The following is a 24,723-nucleotide window of genomic DNA, read 5'->3' as shown; positions in this document are numbered from 1 at the left end:
ACGTTTTATGCTAGAAAGGCTCCATTTAGTACATTAACACAAAAAATGCTAACCTAGAATGATACCTAAAGCACATTTGAAAGTGAGGCTTAATCTTAAGCTCAGCTTAAGGCTTAAGTCTCAAAGTTTAGGGTTTTGTTTCAAGCCTAAAACTTAAGTCTCAAAATTTATGCTTATGTTTGAAGTTTAAAATGTAAGTCCTAAGCCCTTTTTAGTCTTCATCATTCACTATGTGAAAACCTTTTATACTATGTGCACTGAAGACCTATTTATAAAACCCCTTATCTATGAATTTTTCAAGGTATCACCTAATTTTCTTCATAATCTATAAGTATTTTGTTATTTGTAACATTTTTTTTCTACAATGCTCATGAGACTGGACTCATATGGTAGTGCTACACTAATATACAAAGGCAAGGCTTGAACTTAAGTTCGATCCTACAAAATAAAAATCAGTTTCTTGTTATAGATTGTGACTCTTTCTCTTTCTTAACATATGTAATCGCTACAATAGGATATGAAATTGTGAGCTTCACTTGGAAGTACTGAGGTAGGATTCTATGACAAGGAATTTTGAGGCTCAAACTTATGTTCATGCCTAAGGCTTAAGTCTTAACCTTAAGCTTATGTTTCAAGTGTAAGGCTTAAATCTCAAGCCATGTCTAGTCGCAACACATTCACTATGTATAAAATTATTATATTTTGCACATCTAGGGCCTATTCAAAAAACCTCTTAACTATGAATTTTTCAAGGTATGATCCTTTTTACTTCATGATCCATAAGTATTCCTGTTTGGAAGATTATATTACTACAATGCTCTTGAGATTGGCATAACATGGTAGTGCTCATGAGCTCGGTCTCACATGGTAGTGCTACACTAACATGTGGAGGCAAGGTTCAAACTTAAGTTCGAGCCTACAAACTAAATTTCAATGCCTTGTTAGGAACAAAGACATTATGAGTTTCACGTAACATATGCAAGTGCTACACTAGGATAAGGAAGTTCAAGTCTCACTTAGAACAACTCAGCCATGACTTTTTTGATTGAAGTTCATACACAAGTGCTTCACTATCTCTCCTTGTTAGGTTTGAACTTAAGTTTGATCCTCATTAGTGTTGGTAATGCTTCATTATTGTCTCACCAAAACCAAAATTTCTTACTCTTAAAACACATCTGTATGTTAGCTATGCTTTGTGAATTGACACTTTAAATAAAGACGTGCTTTGTGATGACTCAAACTCAAGTTTGATCTCCCCCATCATTTTTTAAAACAACAATAATTAAATCTAATTAAAATGAATACTTTTAGATAAAGACACAAGATAGTATTAAGAAAATAGTGTTTGAAGGACCTAAAGTATCACAATTGATCAATTCAATACACTATACTGCCTTTTTATACTTTAGGAGTCTGTTGGTACATGATAATGGCATGCATCATTAAACCTAGTATCAAAAATACTCTAAGAAGAATTTGCACCTTTTTCATCAGCTACTACAATGTCTTGAGGGGCTCTATCATCCTCTTGTGCATCCTCATTGCCTGCATCATCATCCTCATTATCTTCATCATTTTCTTCTGCACTCTCAACATCCACAACTGGACTCATTTATCCAACATTGTCTGCCCCCCCTTGATGATCAAAATTCGTAGCTTCTTGAACTCCACTATCATCCGTGTTGTCTACGTTATCGTTGTCTTCATTTCCATCAACATCCTCTCCACTGCTTTGTTGCTCATTGATGTCAAGATTGTTAAGGTCTTCTTTTTCTTTATCATCCAGCTCCAACTGTTTGTCTCGCAAGTGATGCTTGACTTGCACCACACCACTCCTGCAAGGACGGATTTCTCTCCAAAAGACTAGAGCATTGAGATTCTAACTCCATTGCTTCAAAATCATCCTTACATAGAGCAATTGCCCTTCTCTTCTTCGACAAGCTTTGCTCCAACACAACTCCACCGCAAAAAATTTCCAACACATAGCTTTGCTCAGGACAAAACCTTGTGATAAGGCCATCAATGAAGTTTCTATCAATAAATTCATGATCCTTGCCATGAGAGCCTAAGAAAAAGACTCTTTTTGTATGAGCTTTGTCAATAGCCTCAAATCTATCAACCTTGCTAACAAAAAGAGCAACCATTGCAGAGTCCACAGTTCCATCTATCCATGAGTCATCTCTTGTTGCTTGGATATTTCCATATTCAATATGGACCTTAGTTGACTGGCTAGAAACCCCTTCAACAAGCATTCCGATATTGATGAAATCAATGAAACACACTAGCACATATTCGTATTGTGCATTCAATGTGTTTAGATTGAGTGCCAAATTTGCAAAAAAATCTATAGAGAGCTTTTCTTTAGTACCATGAAGATCCAAGACAACCAATTGAAATGGTACATGCTCTGTATTGCAAAAGTCTTTGATCTTCCCCATATCAAAGCCCACCCCCTTGATTCTCCATGGAATAGAATCATCTTGAGATATTATGCCCATATTAGCTCTATAAAGATGATTGAGGAGAGTTATTACACTTTTTGGAAGTGAGGGTGGAGTCTTCTTTGCTCTGTTGAGGGAGTCCTTGACATAGTACTGGCTATAGCTCCTCATTTGATTGTACTCATGCTCTCCTAGCTTGTACTTCTCACAAACTTGCTCCCAAGATAAATTTTCCCTTGTCAAATCAAAGAAGAATGATATTATTGCTTCTCTCAACACTCGATCTATTTTTAGCTTCCAAGACATCTCATCCATGTCCATTCTATTAGGGGTATGCTTGCTCTTATTTAGCAAGGTGGTTTTGTCCAGGATTGCATTTTGTAGTTCAAGAACTTCTTTATTCTTGAGGCCTAAAATGCACCTGAACAATGTAGGTGCCAGTGTTGCTGTGCCAGGTGCTTGTCGAATCTGACCACCCTTCATAGTTAGAAATTTATGATTTTCATTGGAACCTTCGTCAATTGTTTCTCCCTTTGTATTTGGTATCAAGCCTCCAACATATTGTCTCATGATCTTGACCCAATTCTTCCATATCTTCTCATCACATAGAAGCAAATGCAAGTCGGTTTTGACAAATCCCTTTTGAAGTGTGTGCTCTGTTGTCTCAACAAAGGTCTACAAAATTGAAAATTCCAACATCAATCTTGACAAGGCTCTATCTTGTGGGATTGAGACGTATACTTAATAAGTTCAAGCCTAGCTAGATTGAATTGTTTCTTTATATGCTCACATACATCTATGCAAAGTCCAAAATACATGGGTATATGTAAGTGGGGCTCAAACTTAAGTTCGAGCCTCGCTTAGCCTCATATGAAAGTGACACTAAATCTTAAGTTAAAACCTGAATTTAAGTTCTAAATGAGCACATGGAGGTCTTGCTTGAGCCTATGATAGACTCTAGTTTACAAATAGATATTGATTAAAAAGACTCACATCCATGTTTTCAAAGAATCAAACAAGTACCTTCCAAGCCTCAAAGTCCTTCTTGGTTTGGTTGACACCAGGTGGAGGCTTAGAAGGACAACCATTTGCATGCCATTGTGCTCGTGCTTGCATAAGTTGGTCAAGAAATGGCTCCTTTTGCATTGACATTGCAACAGATAGATTCACATCTTTGGAGATTTCACGAGAGCTCTTTGGTGGGCAATTGAGAATAATCTTTGATCGTCTATATTTGAATTGTTGACGCAATTGAGGGGTAACCTTTGCAACATTTGCACCTTGCAAACGTTTTGCAGCACTAATGGAGTGTTGTCCAGAGATGATCCAGTAATCAACATTGCGAACATCCTCTTTGGCAAGTTTGTCAAGAGGATGTTTTTTGGAAGGACCACAAGGCATCAAAATTGCTAGTATCTCCTCTTGCTTTTGTTCTTGAATGAAGTCTAAAGTCAAAATCCTGACCCAATCTAGATTTAATCTTCTGTACACATAGTTTGATGGAGCAGGAAAACACCTTGTCACGTCAATGCTAAAGACTTCATTGATCCCAAAAGGATAGAATCCCTTCTTGATTTCTAAAGAGGTCAGTGCCTTGTTATCTTCGGATGGAGTTTCCATGTCCATCAACTCCTCTTCAGAAACCTCTTTTTCTTCTGCACTCTTTTTCATCTTCCTCTTTGCTAGTTTTTGTCGATCTTCCTCAAGAGTAGAATCATGCTTTGCCTTTCTTTTTCTTCCGAGTCCTTGTGCATCTTGCCCTTGTGAACCTTCTTGCTCCTCTAAATTAATGGTGGTAGTGATCTTCTCTACATGTGTTGAAGCGCTTGCACGGGCACCTCTTGATGCTGCAAGTGCACTCCTAACTATAGCTTTCCCTGTCTTCTCCACAACTTTCTTAGGTAGTGCCCCTATTGGTTTCTTTGCAGGTACAATCTTCTTTGGTAAGCTCAAGACTCGCTTTGCATGTTTCACTGTCTTCACTAGGTCTTCCACACAGTCCACACCCGAGTCTTCTTGATTAGTGAAGCTGGAGATCTTCAATCCTAATTTTACAATAGAATTTTCTTTTCCTAGTTTTCTACCATTCATGTTTGCTACATGAAAAGTGCCCAATGATAAGCAAAACTTGTTTGCCTTTGTGGTCTCTCCAATAGGTAGCACATTACATGCAAAGCATCGCATTGCTGTTGCATCCACATCATCTTTGATACCCACAACAATCCCCATGTCTCCATATTTCATATCACCTCGTGACAAATATAGATGGATGTCACCTTTGTAGTTTGTATCTGTATCGAAGGTATCCACAAACCACTTCACTCCTTCTTCTTTTGTTAACTCAAAGGTCTTGTCAACCTTTATTCTTGGAGCAGTAGTTTTGGCGTGAGTGGATATTCCAAGAACATCGAGTGTGAAGACTTGTGCACCCTGCTCTGGTATACTTGGTACATTGGAAGCCTCCATTCCTAAAACAACCAAAAAGAACAATGTTAGAACCTAAACAAGGAGCCTATGTTTAAGTTAAATAATACATTTTAAAAAAACACTAGCATGTGTAGGCAAGGCTCGAACTTAAGTTTGAGCCAAAAGATGTTGTTTTGTACCCTTGCTAGCCACAAGGATGTCATGAGAGTAGTCTTGCAAGTTAGTGCTACATTAAACTTGAGCCTAAAAGTGAAGCTCTATGATTGTTCTAGCTAGAAGGATTTCATGAGGCTGGGCATGCACCCCAGTGCTACATTAGCATATGGAGAGGAAGCTCAAACTTAAGTTTGAGCCTAAAAGTGATTTTTTATTCCCTGATGCACTTGAGGCTCGAACTTAAGATGGAGCCTAAAGGTGCTATTCTATGCCCTTGATAGTAGCCACAAATATGTCATCCATGCTAGTGCTACACTCAAATATGCAAGTGGGGATCAAACTTAAGTTTGAGCCTCTTGTCATTGGTAACCAAAAGGATGCCATGAGGCTAGACTTAAGTTCAATCCTAAGTGTTTTTCTATTCTTGCATGAATCCTAAAAGGACTTAGTGAATCTAGATTTTCATGATAGTGCTATACTAACATATCTAGGTGAGGCTCGAACTTAAGCTTGAGCCTCTTGCCTTTGGTAGCCACAAGGATGTCCCTCGGCTAGCCTTACACCCTAGTGCTACAATAGCATATGCAAATAAGGCTAGCCACAAGGATGTCATGAGGCAAGCCTTGCATCCTAGTGCTAAAGAATATGCACTTGAGGCTCGAACTTAAGATCGAGCCTAAAGGTGTTCTTCTATGCCCTTGGTAGCAACAAGCCCTACATGCTGGTGCTACTCTAGTATATGCAAGTGAGGATCGAACTTAAGTTTAAGCCTACTGGCATTGGTAGACACACAGATGTCAAAGGGCTAACCTTACACCCTAGTGCTAAAGTAACATATACAGATGATGCTCAAACTTAAGTTCAAGGCAGACTTGCTATATTAGCATATGTAGGCAAGGTTCGAACTTAAGCTCGAGCCTCTTTCCCTAAGTAGCCACAAGGATGTCATTAAGCCAGACTTGCTACAATAGCATATGTAGACAAGGTTCGAACTTAAATTTGAGCCGCTTTCCCTAAGTAGACACAAGGATGACATTAAGTTAGACTTGCTATGTTAGCATAAGTAGGCAAGGTTCAAACTTAAGTTTGAGCCTCTTTCCCTAAGTAGCCACAAGGATGTCATTAAGATAGACTACAATAGCATATGCATGCAAGGTTCGAACTTAAATTTGAGCCACTTTCCCTAAGTATTCACAAGGATGTCATTAGGTTAGACTTGCTATACTAGCATATGTAGGCGAGGTTCGAACTTAATTTCGAGCCTCTTTCCCTAAGTAGCCACAAGGATATCCCTCAGCTATCCTTACACATTGGTGCTACAATATCATATGCAATTGAGGCTTAAACTTAAGTTTGAACCTAAAGGTGGTGTTTTGTTCCCTTGGTATCCACAAGGATTTCATGAAGATAGACTTTCATGCTAGTGCTATACTAGCATATGTAGGCAAGGCTCAAAATTAAGTTCGAGCCTCTTGCCCTTAGTAGACACAAGGATGTCATGAGGAAAGCCTTGCATCCTAGTGCTACACTAGCATATGAAAATGAGGCTTGAACTTAAGGTGCTATTCTATACCCATGGTAGCCACAAGGATGGCATTAGGCTTGCATTCTAGTGCTACACTAGCCTACGCAAGTGAGGATCAAACTTAAGTTCGAGCCTCTTGGAATTAGTATCTCTAAAGGATGAGTCCAGACATACTCCCTAGTGCTACAATAGCTTATACAATCGAGGCTCGAACTTAAGCTCGAGCCTCAAAGTGTTTTTCTTTTCCTTTGGTATCCACATGGATGTCATGAAGCTATACATGCATCGTAGTGCTATACTGACATTTGTAGGCAAGGTCTACACTTAAGTGCACGCTTTTTCCCATTGTTTGCTACAAGGATGCTATTCTATAACCTTAGTAGCTATAAGGATTTCACAAGGCTAACCTTTCCCCCTAGCGCTACAATATGAAATACTCAAACTTTAGCTTGAGTCTAAAGATATTTTTCCATGTCCTTGATAGCCACAAAGATGTCATGAGGCTGTGCCCTTGCATAGTAGGGCTACACAGCAAGCAAGGCTCTTTCCATTGGTAGCTACAAGGATGTTAGGAGGCAAGCCTTGCATCCTAGTCCTAAAGAATATGCACTTGAGGCTCGAACTTAACATCGAGCCTAAAGGTGTTCTTCTATGCCCCGTGTAGCAACAAGCCCTACACGATGGTGCTACTCTACTATATGAAAGTGAGGATCGAACTTAAGTTTGAGCCTAATGGCATTGGTAGCCACACAGATGTCATGAGGCTAACCGTACACCCTAGTGCTAAAGTAACATATACAGTTGAGGCTCAAACTTAAGTTCAAGGCAGACTTGCTATATTAGCATATGTAGGCAAGGTTCGAACTTAAGCTCGCGCCTCTTTCCCTAAGTAGCCACAAGGATGCCATTAAGCCAAACTTGCTACAATAGCATATGTAGGCGAGGTTCAAACTTAAATTTGAGCCGCTTTCCCTAGAGCTATTATGCTCTAGCCCTAGTTAAGTCTCAAGCACTTGCATGAGGCAATGCTATCATGCTAAAATATCCACAATAAGCTCATGAGGTCGCACTAGAGTGGAATATGCTAGTGCTTTGAGAGCATTAGAAGGTGAGGTTTAAGCTACATCAGCTCATTGTTCTAGTTTCTCAACAAGGAAACAAGGCCCAAAAACGAGCTAAATATCAAAAGCAAAGAATCTACGTCAAGTGGAAATGTCACACTCAGTACCCAACCAAGTAAGTGTTGTTATCTATCTTTTTCTTTAAGTATATTAATTACTTAATTATAGTTTTAAAAAAAGTTAATTAAAGTACTTATTGATTAAGTACTCTAATTAAAGAATAGACACTTACTTTCAATTTATAGAGCGTGATTTTAGACGTAGTTGTAGTTTGATTAACTTAATGATAGAGTTTAAAAGGTGTATTAAGGAGACGGTAGCAAACAATAATGAGTATAAGTAGTCATTAGAGGTAGATTAAATAGAGATTAGAAACTAATAGAATGATATTGAAGATTGAACTTTTGAGATGCAGGTTTAGGAGAGATTAAGAGGAAGGGAGGGAGTGATTAAGAGGAGGCAAGGGAGATTACATAGAGAGATTAGAAGAGATTAGGGAGTGATTAAGAGGAGGCAAGGGAGATTACATAGAGAGATTAGAAGAGATTAGGGAGTGATTAAGAGGAGGCAAAGGAGATTACATAGAGAGATTAGGGAGTGATTAAGAGGAGGCAAGGGAGATTACACAGAGAGATTAGGGAGTGATTAAGAGGAGCTGATGGTAATTACACAGAAAGATTAGAAGAAGATATCACACACACACACACACACACACACACACGAGAGAGAGAGAGAGAGACAAAGAAGTGCACCTGGATAAGCCTTTCGAATTTGAAATTCAAATTTCAAATCTAAACTGCAATCAGATCTTCACCTGCAATCAAAAAGAGAAAGATATGCACACACACACACATACACAGAGTTAATGTAGAGCGTTTTGGGACTGCAAATAGATTCATAGAGGAGAGGGAGATGGGAAAGTAAAGAGACATACCTGTCACGTCATCGTCAGTTTTTTCACTGTCTGCACAAAAACCGAAACCGTGTTTTAATGTAGAAGAGAGAGAGGGGGAGAGAGAGAGATAGAGAATTAATCTAGAGTTGTGAAAAAGAGCCTTGTGGGGCCGCGAGCAGATTCGCTGAGGGCAAGGAGATGCGGGAGTAAAGAATCTCACCTGTCGCGCCGTCGTAGAATTCATCACAGTCTGTAGAAAAATCCAAACGTATTATAATATAGAAGGTTTTAAAAGCATTAAAAAGCCTTTAATAGATTTTCCCACCAACCCTACCAAGGTTAGATTAGCAAACTCACATGCGTGGACCAAAACTAATGGTTTTCATGATGGTTAAAAGAAGTGAAAAAAAAACTTTTCACGAAAATCAGCATAACTTTCACATACGGAGTCCGATTGCAAAACTTTTTTTATGAGCCTGTAGCTTGAGAGCGGCTCTACGATTTTCTGAACAAACCCCATTCAAAATGAACAGTTTTCAAAAAAACGATGTTTAAGGGGTCAAAAAATTCGACGAAGTTAGGGGTGTCTAGAACTAGTTTTTTGAGAGTTTTGGGAAAATAATACTCACAAGTTGGACATAGTTTCGACTTCCCTTGGCTAAAACCTCTTAGGATCAATGAGTGAGAGACCCACCTCCACCAACCCTCTTCCTTAACCGATTTCATTGCACCTTTTTTCATGTAAAATTGTCCTGCTACAACACATAAAACACCAGGACTATAATCACCAAGAATCGATTTACACATAAACAAGTGAGAAAAAAACCTCATTGTATTTTGAATGTCCATCAACGCTCAATTGTCATAGCATAATCTCCAAGCCCACCTATACTCAAACTAATGTCCTATCCTAAAAGAAAACTATATGACTAACTAGGCTTGAACTTAAGTTTGAGCCACTCATGCAACTACTTTGAAGCCTCACCTTCTTGTAAGCTCTGAATCTTTTGATAGGTCATTCAAGGAAACTTAGGTTTGATGTAAAGCTCATCATTACCTTGGCTCCACCTTACAACTCTTTAAATGTATAATATAGCTCGAACTTCAATTTGAGTCTCCTTCCAAATTCAAGGCGACTTCAACATAGCTTGGGTTTTTTCTCACACCTGTTGTTGCTCGTAGATTTCTAACACTTGAATGTGCATCTATGCTCAAACTTGAGTTTGAGCCTTCTACCAAATTCCATGGGTGCCTCCATGTAACTTGGTCTACATCTTGCAACCCGTGTCACAAGTATAGATTTATAACACTTGGATGTACATTTAGGCTCAAACTTGAGATCGAGCCACCTACAAAATTACATGCTTGCCACTATGAAACTTTGGCTTTGTGAAACTCTTTTTATCTAGGTATTTATAGCACCTAGATGTACATCTAGGACAAACTTGAGCTTGAGCCTCCTACCGTCGTGCGTGGGTTGACTTATAGCTTGAGATCCATCTTGCAACTATTTTAAGCTAAAGATTTCGAGCACTTAGACCTACATTTAGGCTCCATCTATGCTCCGGCATTGTAACTTAGGCACCATATTGGACCTATTTTCAGCTTTAGATTTCTAGCACTTCGATGTACATTTAGGCTCAAACTTGAGCTCGAGCCTCCTACCACCCCCAATGGGTTGATTCAGTATAACTCGAGATCCATCTTGTAACTCTTGTGAGCTATATATTTCTAGCACTTGGATGTGCATAAAGGCTCCATCCTCCTATCAAATTCCATGGGTGACTCTGCAATGTAACATAGTCCCTATCTTGCAACTCTTGCCAGCTTTATATTTCTAGCACTTGGATGTACATATAAGCTCAAACTTGACCTCGAGCCTCCTACCATCCTCCATGGATTGACTCAGTGTAGATTTTCTTAATTGAATGGGATGCAACATTTTACCAAAATTGTGAGTGTATCTTGGGAATGCATTAAATTTTGAGTTATATGTTCAGGCATACAATTTTACTGATATCTCTTGATTTTCTCAAAAATTGCAGGGTCCAAAACAAGGTGATTCAGTGTTTCTTGTTGATGGTTCCACAAGGAAAGCTCGTGGGGTTATTCATTCCACTGATGCATCTCAACGTTGTGGTTTTGAATTGATTGGCACAACATGTGTGGCGATACATGTACTAGAAAGTTTTGATGACACCTTCTTGATTCCATTCGTCACAATGGACGCAAGAACCATGTCTCAAGCAGTTGGAAGCATCATCAAATGGCCATTGCATAATATTGTTATGGACAGAGGAAAATCTCACACAATAGATGAGGATTTTCTTGTTGGTCAAGAAGATGGCTTGATAGATAGAGCGAGTTGGAAAGAGAAAAGAGTCATCCTTTGGACTGACAATAGATCTACAAAACTTGGTAATGGAGTGGTATTGATGGTCCACCCATATGAGGCTATAAACTGTACTGAACTAGGTGAGAGTAGCTTGGGTGTCATTGTGGAAGGGTTGATGCATCCACATCAAAGTGATATTTCAAGTTTGAATTTGGTAAGCTGGCCTATTAGGCAGCTCACATTTGAGAATGGTGAGCCCTTGATCAAAGACACTGGATCCTCTTCTGCCATTGAGGGTATTCAAGATTTCCTCATGGAAGAAACGGGAGATTCCCTTGACAGCTTATATGCTTCCAGTGATGACTATGAGGATGATGGCATAGATAACAACACTGAAACTAGTCTAAATTTTGATAGGCAAAGGTGCCTATCAAAAATCAACCCCACATACACACACACACATAGAGAAAAATGTTTTAGTGTCGAACGAATGACGTAGCAAGCAGAAGGGAGAAGAGGAGAAAGAGAGAATAAAATGTTTAAGGGTGTAAGAACAATCTAAAAAGACGCTAAAGTTACACAACAAGTTTTCAACACTTGAATATCTATGGAATGGAAGGGGAGAGAGAGAGAGAGAGAGAGAGAGAGAGAGAGAGAGAAGAAGAAGAAGAAGAATAATAATAATAATTAAAAAAAATTTAATCCCATAGAAACAATCCCAGAAGATATATATGGCAACTTGGGTGAGAATAAAGTTATTTTTGTTTCATCTTCTAACTCACTCTCTCTCTCTCTCTCTCTCTCTCTCTCTCTCTCTCTCGCTCGTACGTACGTGCATGCATGCAAACACACACACACACACACACACACACGTCGTGAAAAAAGAAGAATTTAAAATGTTGTAGGAGCGATCCAATGAGATCTCAAAGACCTATTCGATGATCTCAAGTTCAAGACCTTAGAGAGAGAGAGAGAGAGAGAGAGAGAGAGAGAGAGAGAGAGAGAGACCAATCATAGCCATTTATACTTTTCTTTAGAGAGATTGAAAAAAAGGATCCTTTTCATGCATTGACTTGAGGTCATCACTTCAACCGTAGTGCCAATTTTTCAACTACTATACCACGATGACAAGTCATATGTGTATGCACACATGAGCTCCATGCAAACTGCTATCCATCTAATACGTGTGTGTGTGTGTGTGTGTGTGTGTGTGTGTGTGTGTGTGTGTGTGTGTGAGAGAGAGAGAGAGAGAGAGAGAGAGAGGGTTTTGGGGGGGGGGGACACGAAGGAGCATAAAAGTTTTGAGTGTCATAGTTATTGTACTATAACAAAAACAAGGGGCTTCAAGACCTATGTGACAAATCTTCATTATAAGAATATATATATGTACACACACATGTATGTATGTACATACATACATACATACACACACACATGTATGTATGTACATACATACATACATACATACACACACACACGCACACAAATACACATATATACATATGTGTGTGTGTGTGTGTGTGTGTGTGTGTACTCAAGTAGGGTATGATACTCATATTCTCAAATTTTCAAGAAACCTAATGTGTACTCAAAAAGAGGTTGTCCTACATTTCCTCAATGTCCAATCACACATTTAACAGAGCAACAATTAAGCCAAATGGTTGGTATAATATAGATTGTGCGCAAGGAAATAGGCTCAAGCTGGTTGCGTACAATCTGCTCTCCCAAAGAGGAATATGGTTTTGTAATTAGAGGATAAAGATAGATAGAGATCAATGGCATGCAATTTTACACCACGTCCTTCAGTTTAGAATAATGGCCAAAACTCCTACAAAAATAAACAATTGAGCAACCTTAATTTGCTTTCATTTCTATCACATTTTAAGATGCAAACGATGTGAAAGTGTACATGAACAAATAGTATGCACTTTATTCTACTAAGATGCTTATGTATTGTTGTGATTATGTGATACGTAAACCATTACCATGCTTGTGAACATAGATAGAGATCCAAGACAAGCATCTACAGAGCAGCATAGATGTAATCACATTCTTAATATTAAAAGAACGACATCTCATCTCTTTGAAGCTTGAAGCTTTTTTGGTACATTGGAAACTATGAGCCCTTATATTTTCACAACTCTACTCTTAGACATGAAAAGTTTTATAATTACACACTGTAGCAATTATGGGCCATCTTTAAAAACTTGATGGCTTACCTAGTTTGTACTTCTTGAATTGGTAGCACTTTTGTCAACTCTAGGTAGACCAAGGGAAAAATGGTCTTCTTGCCATAAAAGAAGTTATGATGTACACCATGTCTTGCTCATAAGAAATATGCAAGGATAGAAGTAAGTAAGAGAGTGAAGTAGAGACGTTGAATTCAATTGTGTTCCTATTGTTGAAACCAATCCTAGAACCCACTCCATTTTTTAGTAAACTTTATTGTTACATTGATTTCAGACGGCTTTTATCTCTTCACACCATGCTAACTTACCTAATATGTATAATCAACATTGGTAGCATTCCTAAACCAAGATACACTAGAAGGAGGAGACTCTTTCTCTCTCTCTCTCTCTCTCTCTCTCTCTCTCTCTCTCTCTCTCTCTCTCTCTACCACAATAGAAGTAGAGCACTCCTATGTTTTTTGAACAAGGGTTAGCACCTTATGAAAAACAATGTCTATGAGAAGCTCCCATTCAAATAATGCTTTGTAGAATATTACATATATTTATGTTTGTTAGATCTTCAAGAGGTTGTGTAATGCATTACTTTTAAAAATGGAATAGAATATACATGTAGGAATAGAGTATTGATCGCGAAACGTGCGGGTCACATACTAGTCTATAGTGAGTATAATGGGGGAAGGGATTCCGACTCCCTCCCCCGGACACGTGGCAAAAGGAGAATCTTTGGGCTAGTGTTCCCTGCACCAACCAACTGTGCGAGACAGAGAGAGAAGGAAGTTGCTTTTCAGGTACTGCTCTCTGAGGCTCGGAGGCAGAACAGTAGAGAGAGAGAGAGAGAGAGAGAGAGAGAGAGAGAGAGAGAGAGAGAGAGAGAGAGAGAGAGAGAGAGAGAGAGAGAGAGGGAGCGCATTCCTGCCATGACGTCCCACAGGCTTCTCCGCCGCTGCCTACTCTGCAGACAGATGCATGTCATGCCTCCACGATGCCTCCCTTAGTCCCCTGTGCAAGCTTCTGCTCTGTTCTGCGGCACCAACCAAGTCCTGCTCTGTCTCGGTGGAACCTAGGTACACTGCGCTCAGCCAAGGGAGCCAAGGAACTGAGCCAAGGGAGAGAAGGCATTGCCTACCAAGAGACAATGATGCATCTACCCCCATTGCAGAATGCATGTGCCTCCTTTCCCTTCACTCTATCACGCACCGCCTGTGCCGCCTCTGAAAGCCCTCATCGTTGTCACAACCGTGTTACTAACCCCCTTCGTTAAATGTAACTTATAAAGGGAAAAATTACCTAAAGTACCCTTGGTTGTGGAAATCGCCAGAATGCTCTTCAAAATTTTTAAAGTACCCTTGGTTGTGACATTAAATAAAGAAGGCCGATTGTCTATCGATACAAGATGCTAAAAGTAGGATTTGATTTGATTTTGTAGGCTTTGCAGATGAATTGTTTCATTATTTTAGGCATATTTGTCATTTTTGGGGTGGAATTTCTCCTTCAGCCCTTGCCCTCAACCGGCATTTTTGCAGTTGAAAACGGCACGACATTAAGTTGAGACACATTTTTTCTGAAGACTGTTGTGGACTCTATCTACATTTGAGAGAGAGAGAGAGAGAGAGAGAGAGAGAGAGAGAGAGAGAGGGAGAGAGAGAGAGAATTCGGGAGTCTGTGGACCAGTATTCGAGAAACATCATTTTACCAAACATACAAAGTCCTTTCCTTGAATTTTCCAAGAGGAAAGTTTAGAAAAAATAGGTTTGTGGTGTAGGTTTTTACACTATTTTGTCTATTTTATGGTGGAATTTCTCCTTTGTCCCTTGCCCTCAACCGGCATTTTTGAAATTGAGAACGACATGATATTAGGCTGAGACGCATTTTTCCTGAACACTGATGTGGACTCTGGCTGCATTTGTGTATGAGAGAGAGAGAGAGAGAGAGAGAGAGAGAGAGAGAGAGAGAGAGAGAGAGAGAGAGAGAGGTGTGACAGGTCACAGGTATTAGCACCTTAATGCTCCCATGCTTTACAAAAAGCTACTGTAGCCAGCAGCTACTGCTCGCAACATGTCAAGTCATCCCCTCCCTTCAGGCTCCAATAGCCTCGACTTCTGATGCCTGCCATAGCTGCCCAATTCCCACTATTACATTATTGGGTGATTCCCTCTTAGTAAGGTGTGGACCTTGGGGTTCTACAGACTACAACCACACAAAGAGAGCGAGAGAGAACCGCAACCACTTGCGATTGTGTGTGTGTGTGTGTGTGTGTGTGTGTGTGTGTGTGAGAGAGAGAGAGAGAGAGAGAGAGAGAGAGAGAGAGAGAGAGAGGCTCCCTTTCCGACACGATTGGAAGTTGCCTTCTTCGTGAGGTGTAGTCCTTGGTCTCTCTCTCTCTCTCTCTCTCTCTCTCTCTCTCTCTCTCTCTCTCTCTCTCTCTCTCTCTCGGGGAAACATTTTCCCTAACCAAAAAATAAAGGCAAACTTGAAATTTCTAGTCGAGCTCAGAGATTCAGAGCCCTTTGACCACCAGCAGTAGGAGGCCGTCGAGCAGCTTTTAGGACAAGTACCTATGGTAGCCTATGGTGCTACACTCGTGCTCTCTTCCGCCTCTCATTACTAATGTGCTTTATTATGTTACTCTAGCCGACTGCACATGCAGATCTGTAACCACCTCTGAAGTATGTTGTGATGCCTGCTCATCTGAATGCGACGTATGCAGTCAAAAAAATCAATGATCTCCCTTTGTGAGTGTCTCCTACTGTCTGGTCTCCTCGAGAGGCTCTCTCTACGTCTGCGCAACCACAATAAAAATAGGCCAAGGCATCTCTCATCCTATTATCTCATAACGTTGGCCAGTGGTCCAAAACCCTCTCTGAATAGGCAGTGGAAGCAAGGGGTTTGAGGGTAAGAGGGGCCATGCCCTTGCCGACGGCTCGCCGAAGGCGGCGCCGTCTTACTAGTACTATATATAATGGAGCTTAAAATGTTTGAGGAACGAGAGTGCCTCCAAGTGTCACTTTTAGGTTCACTTCAAAGAAAACTTTACAAAATGTTTCATTTTTCAACTTTCAGCATGACAAGTTTCAAAAGAAGGGTTGACTTTACTTTCTCTTTTCAGGGAGACTACTTTTCCTTGTGAAAGTCAATTGAGAGTGGCTCAGATTTGCTTTTCCAATAGCAATGGCCATAAAAAATTAAAATGTAACGAATTGTTCGTATGTACATTAGGAAACTTTTAGTGGTTTACTTCAAGGCAAATTTGGAATCTAGCTAAGATTTTGCAATTTTAGGTCGTTAAAATATGTTAAACTCTATACTATATATAATGGAACTTAAAATTTTTGAGGAAGGAGAGACCCTCCATGTGTCACTCACTACTTTACTTAAGAGAAAACCTGGATAAAATGCAGAAGGGAGAATAAGATTGTAATAAACAACATGCAGCTTGCTTTTCAGCTTTTGTCAGAATGTAAAATCAAAAGAACTTCTCTTCTTTAGTAGTAAACAGTGCTTTAGTCATAGAAAGTAAAAAAACTTTCTCCTCTACATAGAATAAATGTATTGGTTTAAATGTACATCACAAAACGGACATAAATTTAGTGGAGATTTTATTATTTAATAAGAATTTAATTTTTGAAGATATATTTGGTTTTTCTTTTCAAGACCAATACTGATATATATATTTTTAAAAGTTTTTATTTCTTTAAAGAGATTGAAAAAAAGAATAGCTCGTGTGGTTTCGAGCTGGGGTAGTTTGACTTTGAGAAAATACATGCAAATGAAGGAGTAGTTATCCATGTTATTGACCATGAGAGAGAGACAGAGATTTTCCTTTTGAGCTCATAGGGCTTCGTCTCAACAAGGACACCCTTCAAGCCCTCCAATTTTCTCTCGGGGGGGGAGGGGGGTCACTTAATAGTTATGCGACTATCACGTGAGTACAATAGAAGGGGTTATTAATTTTTTTTTTCACATTTTCACATACAAAAAGATACCATAAAATATAAGTATATATATATATATTTACAGACTGAATTATTTGTCAAAAATTCACAGATAAAGAGTTTAAAAATAGTCCTTGAACGCATGTGATATACAAAATTTATATTTAGTGACACTCCAAGTCAAATTTCCAAGATAATATGGTTTCCTTACAGTAATAGTGTATTTTCAAAAGGGTAGCTAACATTTTTCACCCATAGAAAATAAATAAAATGTCCAATAAAAATCAACCCTCACATTAGCACCCCAAATAGGGAGAGATTGCCCAATTAACATACCTTTTACCAGTTCTTGGATATTTTGTCCTTTTTGTTTTTAAGAGTCAAACCATGGAAAATGCTTAAAACTCAATAAATTCTCTAAATTTTGATAGGCAAACGTGCCTATCAAAAATCAACCCCACACACACACACACATAGAGAAAAATGTTTTAGTGTCGAACAAATGATGCAGCAAGCAGAAGGGAGAAGAGGAGAAACAGAGAATAAAATGTTTAAGGGTGTAAGAACAATCTAAAAAGATGCTAAAGTTACACAACAAGTCTTTAACACTTGAATATCTATGGAATGGAAGAGAGAGAGAGAGAGAGAGAGAGAGAGAGAGAGAGAGAGGGTTTTGGGGGGGGGGGGGGGGGGGGCACAAAGGGAGCATAAAAGTTTTGAATGTCATAGTTATTGTACTATAACAACAACAAGAGGCTTCAAGACCTATGTAACAAATCTTCGATATAAGAATATATATATGTACACACACACACACATGTATATATGTACATATATACATACATACACACACACACACACACATATATACATGTATGTGTGTGTGTGTGTACTCAAGTAGGGTATGATACTCATATTCTCAAGTTTTCAAGGAACCTAATGTGTACTCAAAAAGAGGTTGTCCTACATTGCCTCAATGTCCAATCACACATTTAACAGAGCAACAATAAAGCCAAATGGTTGGTATAATATAGATTGTGCGCAAGGAAATAGGCTCAAGATGGTTGAGTACAATCTGCTCTCCCAAAGAGGAATATGGTTTTGTAATTAGAGGGTAAAGATAGATAGTGATCAATGGCATGCAATTTTACACCACGTCCTTCAGTTTAGAATAATGGCCAAAACTCCTACAAAAATAAACAATTGAGCAACCTTACTTTGCTTTCATTTCTATCACATTTTAAGATGCAAAGGATGTGAAAGTGTACATGAACAAATAGTATGCACTTTATTCTACTAAGATGCTTATGTATTGTTGTGATTATGTGATACGTAAACCATTACCATGCTTGTGAACATAGATAGAGATCAAAGAGAAGCATCTAGAGAGCAGCATAGACGTAATCACATTCTTAATATTAAAAGAACGGCATCTCATCTCTTTGAAGCTTGAAGCTTTTCTGGTACATTGGAAACTATGAGCCCTTATATTTTCACAACTCTACTCTTAGACATGAAAAGTTTTATAATTACACACTGTAGCAATTATGGGCCTTCATCTTTAAAAACTTGCTAGCTTACCCAGTTTGTACTTCTCGAATTGGTAGCACTTTTGTCAACTCTAGGTAGACCAAGGGAAAGATGGTCTTCTTGCCATATAAGAAGTTATGATGTACACTTCTACCATGTCTTTCTCATAAGAAAGATGCAAGGATAGAAGCAAGTAAGAGAGTGGAGTAGAGACATTGAATTCAATTGTGTTCCTATTGTTGAAACCAAATTTAGAACCCACTCCATTTGAAAAAAACTTTATTGTTACATTGATTTTCGACGGCTTTCATCTCTTCACACCATGCTAACTTACCTAATATGTATAATCAACATTGGTAGCATTGCTAAACCAAGATACGCTAGAATGAGGGGACTCTTTCTCTCTCTCTCTCTCTCTCTCTCTCTCTCTCTCTCTCTCTCTCTCTCTCTCTCTCTACCACAATAGAAGTAGAGCACTCCTAATGTTTTTTGAACAAGGGTTAGCACCTTATGAAAAAAAATGTCTATGAGAAGCTCCCAAGGTTGGTATCAAAGAATTCTTTGAAGAATCTTACATATATTTATGTTTGTTAGATGTTCAAGAGGTTGTGTAATGCATTACTTTTAGAAATGCAATAGAATACACATGTAGGAATAGAGTATTGATAGTGATGTTTCTTTGGCCATAGCAACGCACGGGTCACATACTAGTCCTATGTATAATGGGGGAAGGGATTCTGGCTCCCTCCCCCAGACACATGGCAAAAGGAGAATCTTCCAGCAAGTGTTCCCTACACCAGCCAACTATGCAAGACAGAGAGAGAAGGAAGTTGCTTTTTCGGGCAGTTCTCTCTAAGGCTTGGAGGCAAAGAGAGAGAGAGAGAGAGAGAGAGAGAGAGAGAGAGAGAGAGAGAGAGAGAGAGAGGAGCGCATTCCTGTCATGACGTCCCACAGGCTTCTCTGCCGCCGCTGCCTACTCTGCTGACAGATGCACGCCATGACTCCAGGATGCCTCCCTTAGTCCCTTGTGCAAGCATCCGCTTTGCTCTACACCACCAACCAAGTCCTACTATGCCTCAGTGGAACCTAGGTACACTGCGCGCAGCCAAGGGAGTCAAGGAACTGCGCCAAGGGAGAGAAGGCATTGCCTACCAAGAGGCAAGTGATGCATCTACCCCCATTGGAGCACGCAGCTACCTCCTTTCCCTTTCACTCTATCATGCACTGCCTGTGCCTCCTCTGAAAGCCCTCATCACCCTCGCAACCTGTGCTGCTAACCCCCTTCATTAAATGTAAAATGAAGGGAAAATTACCTCAAGTACCCTTGGTTGTGGAAATCACCAGAATGCCCTTCAAATTTTCTAAAGTACCCTTGGTTGTGACATTAAATAAAGAAGGCCGATTGTCTATCGATACAAGATGCTAAAAGTAGGATTTGATTTGATTTTGTAGGCTTTGCAGATGAATTGTTTCATTATTTTAGGCATATTTGTCATTTTTGGGGTGAAATTTCTCCTTCGTCCCTTGCCCTCAACCGGCATTTTTGCAGTTGAAAATGGCACGACATTAAGTTGAGACACATTTTTTCTTAACACTGTTGTGGACTCTGTCTACATTAGAGAGAGAGAGAGAGAGAGAGAGAGAGAGAGAGAGAGAAGAGAGAGAGAGAATCATGGTGTGGATTCGGAGTCTGTGGACCAGTATTCGGGAAACATCATTTTACCAAACATACCAATTTCCTTTCCTTGAATTTGCCAAGAGGAAATTTTAGAAAAATAGGTTTGTGTTTTAGGTTTTTACACTATTTTGGGGTAGAATTTCTCCTATCCCTTGCCCTCAACCGGCATTTTTGAAATTGAAAATGGAAGGATATTAAGCTGTGACACATTTATCCCGAACACTATTGTGGACTCTACGTGCATTTGTGTATATGAGAGAGAGAGAGAGAGAGAGAGAGAGAGAGAGAGAGAGAGTCACCGTGTGGATTCGGGAGTCTGTGGACCAGTATTCGAGAAACATCATTTTACCAAACATACAAAAGTCCTTTCCTTGAATTTTCCAAGAGGAAATTTTAGAAAAAATTGGTTTGTGTTTTAGGTTTTTACACTATTTTTTCTATTTTGGGGTGGAATTTCTCCTTTGTCCCTTGCCCTCAATCGGCATTTTTGAAATTGAAAACGACATGATATTAAGCTGACACATTTTTCCCGAACACTGCTGTGGACTCTGCCTACATTTATGTATGAGAGAGAGAGAGAGAGAGAGAGAGAGAGAGAGAGAGAGAGAGAGAGAGAGAGAGAGAGAGAGGTCACAGGTATTAGCGCCATGATGCTCCCATGCTTTACAAGAAGCTACTGTAGCCAACGGCTACTGCCCGCAACATGTCAAGTCATCCCCTCCCTTCAGGCTCCAATAGCCTCAACTTCGGATGCCTGCCATAGCTACCCAATCCCCACTTTCGCATTATTGGGTGATGCCCTGTTAGTGAGGTGTGGACCTTGGGTTTCTACAGACTACAGACTACAACCACACAAAGAGAGCGAGAGAGAACCGCAACCACTTGCGATTGTGTGTGTGTATGTGTGAAAGAGAGAGAGGATCCCTTTCCGACAAGATTGGAAGTTTCCTTCTTTGTGAGGTGTAGGCCTTGTTCTCTCTCTCTCTCTCTCTCTCTCTCTCTCTCTCTCTCTCTCTCTCTCTCTCTCTCTCTCTCTCTCTCTCTCTCTCTCTCGGGAAACATTTTCCCTAACCTAAGAAAATAAAGGCAAACTTGAAATTTCTAGTCGAGCTCAGAGATTCAGAGCCCTTTGACCACCAACAGTAGGAGGCCGTTGAACAGCTTTTAAGACAGGTGCCTAGGTTGTCTCTCTCAATGTCTCACAGAAGGTTGCCAACATATGATAGCCTAGGGCGCCACACTCTTGCTCTCTTCCACCTCTCATTACTAATGTACTTTATTAGGTTACTCTAGCCAACTGCACATGCAAATCTGTAACCACCTCTGAAGTCTGTTGTGATGCCTGCTTATCTGAATGCCACATATGTAGTCTAAAAAAATCAATGATCTCCCTTTGTGAGTGTCTCCTATTGTATGGTCTCCTCGAGAGGCTCTCTCTACGTCTGTGCAGCTCCAATAAAAATAGCCCAAGGCATCTCTGATCCTATTATCTCATAACTTTGGCCAGTGGTCCAAAACCCTCTCTGAATAGGCAGTGGAAGCAAGGGGTTTGAGGGTAAGAGGGGCCATGCCGTTGCCGAAGGCTCGCCGAAGGCGACACCGTCTTACTAGTACTATAAATAATGGAGCTTAAAATTTTTGAGGAACGAGAGTGCCTCCATGTGTCACTTTTAGGTTCACTTCAAAGAAAACTTTACAAAATGTTTCATTTTTCAACTTTCAACCCGACAAGTTTCAGAAGAAAGGGTTGACTTTACTTTCTCTTTTCAGGCAGACTACTTTTCCTTGTGAAAGCCAATTGAGAGTGGCTCCGATTTTCTTTTCCAAGCGCAATGGCCATAAAAAATGAAAAGTTAACGAATTGTTCGTATGTACATTAGGAAACTTTTAGTGGTTTATTTCAAGGAAAATTTGGAATCTAGCTAAGATTTTGCAATTTTAGGCCGTTAAAAATATATCGAACTCTATACTATATATAATGGAGCTTAAAATTTTTGAAGAAGAAGAGTGCATCCACTTGTTACTCGTTACTCTTAGGTTCACCTCAAAGAAAACTTTACAAAATGTTTCAATTTTTGACGTTCATCCTGGCAAGTTTCAAAAGAAAGGGTTGACTTTAGTTTCTCTTAAGCAGACTTCACTTTTCCTTATGAAAGCCAATTGAGAGTAGTTCAGATCAAGGCTCATTTTGGAAGGGTGACCCTTATCATTCATCGGAAGGGTAAATATTTATCTATCCTTCATTAAGCTATATTTAGGCAAAAATTATAAGGGCTACTCAAAGATTTTTCAATATTCTATCCTTCTTTCGAAGGGTAAAAATATTTTTCCCCTTCAGTGAAAGTGCCTTCGAAGGGCACTGAAGCCTTCAAAAATTAGGCCTGGCTCAGGTTTGCTTTTCCAAGGGAAATGGCCATAAAAATTTAAAATTTAAAGAACTGTTCATATGTACATTATCAAAATTTTAGTGGTTTACTTCAAGGCAAATTTGAAATCTAGCTAAGATTTTGCAATTTTAGACCATTAAAATATATTAAGCCCCACTTTTTATTGAACACCAGTTTCAAATAGTCCCAAAATAACAAGGTATGTATGTGTGTGTGTGTGTGTGTGTGTGTGTGTGTGTGTGTGTGTGAGAGAGAGAGAGAGAGAGAGAGAGAGAGAGAGAGGGACGGGGGGTTCTCTCGAAGAAGGCACCAAATCGATTTTCTTGATCAAAATAATTTTGAAGTAAATAAGGCCCACACTAAAAACCCTTTCGATTTTTAGGTCAAAATTTGAAGAATTGATGGTATTCATCTACATAAACACTCTATGGAGAAAAGGGGTCATCCTACCATGTGTCATCATTTCGAAGTTGTTCTAACAAAGAAATAGTTTTGTGTTGATGCTTCTAGCCACCGTGCCCTACAAACCAATGTTTCGACCTGTTGTGCCCTCCCTAAGCAGACCTTTGATTTCAAGCCGCCCATCACCATGTGTCTTGCCTAAGCAGGCCTCAACTTTGAGCTCTAACAAAATAGCCCTAGTAATGGCGCTAATTCAAAGAAAAATACATCGCCATGACCTAATCATTCTCTCTCTCTCTCTCTCTCTCTCTCTCTCTCTCTCTCTCTCACACACACACACACACACACACACACACACACACACGCTTCGTGGTCCTACATGATTGCTGTGTCGATCCTCATCGCCACAACTTTCGTGCATAGTGTCTTGTGTGTCTAGGGTATGGTGTGTGTGTGTGTGTGTGTGTGTGCGCGCGCGCATGTAAGTTGGTGTGTGAGTGTGCCGGTGTGCCCCGGAGTTGGTTCCTACCTCTCTCTCTCTCTCTCTCTCTCTCTTACGCACACACACACAAGAACACATGGAGGACGCTCTCTCTGGGCATCCCTTGTCGATGCGTAAATGCGTATGGAGAGAGCCACCTCTAGCCATGTGCCGCTTTGCACCTATGGTTGCTTCAATATCTGCATCGATGATGGTGACGGCCAAGGACAAACCCTAGAGCTAGAGCATGAAAGGAGAGGGAGCATGAACAGGAGAGTGAGCTGGAGCACGAAAAGGAGAGAGGGGACGATGACCTCCTGCAAGACGTGTGTGTGAGTGCGTTGGTGTGCACGTGTAAAAGCACACAGAGAGAGAGAGAGAGAGAGAGAGAGAGAGAGAGAGAGAGAGAGAGAGCTGTAATTACACATCTATATTATATATAGTGGAGCTTTATTGAGCTTGAAGAAAACTCCAACAAAGAGGTATGCCACGCATCATAAACCTGCCCCTATCCCCCTCAAAAAACGTGTACCCAACTCCTAAAGGGAGCATCACGATTTCTTCTCAGGCTATGCTCACAATCCTGTAAGACTCAAGGCTCAATGCCATGAGTGTGTGTGTCTGTATATATAATGTAGCTTAAAATTTTTGAGGAAAGAGAGTGCCTTCACTTTTCACTCAAAGCTCAATGCCATGAGTGTGTGTGTCTGTATATATAATGTAGCTTAAAATTTTTGAGGAAAGAGAGTGCCTTCACTTTTCACGCTTAGGTTCACTTCAAAGAAAACTTTACAAAATGTTTCATTTTTCAACTTTCAGCCTGGCAAGTTTTAAAATAAAGGGTTGACTTTACTTTCTTTTTTAAGGCAAACTTTACGTTTCCTTGTGAAAGCCAATTGAAAGTGGCTCAAATTTGCTTTTCCAAGGGCAATGGCCATAAAAATTTAAAATTTAATGATTTGTTAGTAAGTACATTAGCAAAATTGCAGTGGTTTATTTCAAGGCAAATTTGGAATCTAGCTAAGATTTTGCAATTTTAGACTGTTAAAAATATATTAAACTCTATACTGTATATAATGAAACTTAAAATTTTCAAGGAAGGAGAGTGCCTCCACGTGTCACTTTAGGTTCACTTCAAAGAAAATCAACTTTAAGACTCACAAGTTTCGAAAGAAAGGGTTGACTTTAGTTTCTCTTATAAGACAGACTTTACTTTTCCTTGTG

Source organism: Adiantum capillus-veneris, chromosome 3, assembly GCF_014529385.1.
Source record: "Adiantum capillus-veneris isolate H3 chromosome 3, ASM1452938v2, whole genome shotgun sequence".
Classification (NCBI taxonomy): domain Eukaryota; kingdom Viridiplantae; phylum Streptophyta; class Polypodiopsida; order Polypodiales; family Pteridaceae; genus Adiantum; species Adiantum capillus-veneris.
This window is presented reverse-complemented; position numbering follows the sequence as displayed.